The sequence below is a fragment of the Macaca thibetana genome, chromosome 6 (genome assembly GCF_024542745.1).
Source record: "Macaca thibetana thibetana isolate TM-01 chromosome 6, ASM2454274v1, whole genome shotgun sequence".
NCBI lineage: Eukaryota > Metazoa > Chordata > Mammalia > Primates > Cercopithecidae > Macaca > Macaca thibetana.
Window position 1 is genome coordinate 118,254,141 of NC_065583.1, and position 2,067 is coordinate 118,256,207.

Consider the following 2,067-nt stretch of genomic DNA (forward strand, 5'->3'; position numbering starts at 1 on the left):
CACAGTACTGAACAACAACCAAGCCCACTTTTGATCTGCGTCATGACACACAAGGCTCTTGTCAGCCAGGTTTTGTACAGGCCAACAGACACATCTTATTAAATCTTACCTAGCTGGTGACATGAAACTGGAGCATGCTAAAGAGATTTAGGCTGAGAAAGGTGATTTTCTTCTCCATGCCCTGTTTCCAAATGCAATGAATAATAAGAAATTTTGCAAAACTGTAACATTCAACTGTTGGAACATCTTTGTACTTTTGTTCTTCAAAGTCAGAATGTTTTCTGGAATTATGTTTCTACCTGAGGAAAAAAAATACTCCTTCAATTTCTACGTGTGCAAGCATATCACACAGATATATCTCATTTCTTGTCATGTTGTATGCCGTCCCAAGACCAATAAATAATTTATGCATTAAATGCATTTATCAGCTCTCGTGTGTGTGTGTATATATGTATATAATCTCCTATGTGTTAATGTCAAAGATGTCTTCTATATTAATGGAAAGCAAGCAACCTCTTGGGTGTTTTACCACCATGAAATTAACTTTGTATCTTACCCATCAAATGAGTGAAAAGTGAGAACAGGTCCCTGCTCTTTACAGAAAACTAAATGCTAGTCTACAACAGAAGAGGAGTTACAGTAGAAATTTCTCATTGCATATCTGCTGAAATTGCTCCCCTCCCTTATTTTTTTTTTTCCAAAGAAGGTCTTTATTACTCCAGGGCTACTTAGATTGTAGAGGGAATACGGCTCCTAAATTTCAACTTGTTCTATTTAAGTTGCCTTTCCTTTGCTTCCCACTATCATGCTTGTCATTAAGAACTGCTTCTGAGCCCTCGCAGTGCCAAGCCTGGGACCAGGTGCATGCGTTTGGCAGTCCTCACCTCCACTGCCATCCACAAGCTCCAATTTGGATTTAACCGTGGTCATCATTCACACCCTCATGGCAGCAGGATCTAGGGGTGCCACCAACATGATGACAGGCAGTGAGCATGAGCACTGGCAGCAACTGCTTTCGGCAAAGTCACGTGGCTGCACCTGGCTCCTGCTTGCTGTTCTGAGCCTGTCCCCTCTTTCCACCCATCCTCCCCATTTAGAAGGCTTCTGTGTTTCAGTGATGCCATGAAAGAACCCCCAGACTGATAGAATCTGAGAGGAATGGAACTCAAAAATAATCTAGTCCAACCTGCTCATTTGAAAAATAAGGAAATGGAGGGCCTGAGGGGATAACGTCCTTGGCCGCACTCACACAGGTAGTTGCTGGCAGAGCAGAGACTGGAACTAAGTATTTGAACCCACTTTCAAGGCTCTTTCCACCATACCAGTGGCTCCCAACATTTGCTGGCACAACCCACAGTCAGAAGGAAACTTTACATCCTGATTCACACTTACACACACGTATGCAACTTATACAAACGTTTTACAAAACAGTGCTTACTATCTGACACCCTTTGATCTTTTCTATTGTAGTAGATTCATTTTAAAATATTCTGGAGATTGCTTAACAGCACGTAGACTCAAATTGGAACAGTACAGAGAAGATTTGCATGGCCCCTGCACAAGGATAACATGCAAATTTTTTCCATATTTTTTTGTACATTTACCACATGTTACTTTTCTTTCCAGGGATAACATTTATAGGTATACAGTCCTATAGTTTGCATTTTCTTAGTTAGATACATCCACTGAATATTTAGGAGGACGGGGGTTGACTTAGATACAGAACAGGGTCCCTTTTAGGTCTAAGCATCATGCTCCTGGTCAGGAATGATCTTCCTGTCTACCTGTCCTCAGATTAGAAGGATGTGAAAGACAGAACGATCTAGTAGACAGAATACTGGACTGACAGTCAAGGCCCAGCATCTAGTCCTGGCTCCACCAACTGCTAACTGTGTAACTTTGGGCGAGTTTCCTCTGGGTTCCGTTAACTCATCTGCATGATCAAGCTGTTGCTAACTGACAGAGTTCTGAGGAGTAAATGAAATAATGCAAATTAAAGCAATAAAAAGCTCTATGCACAAGACTTGCCCTGGAATAGCAATGATCTTCCATTCTCACGTTTCAGAG

General features: G+C 41.6%; 1 pseudogene; it reads left to right on the forward strand.

Moving 5' to 3' along the window:
• Positions 1-1,497: 1,497 nt before the first annotated feature.
• Positions 1,498-1,592, forward strand: LOC126957710 (uncharacterized; annotated as a pseudogene).
• The last annotated feature ends 475 nt before the right edge of the window (positions 1,593-2,067 follow it).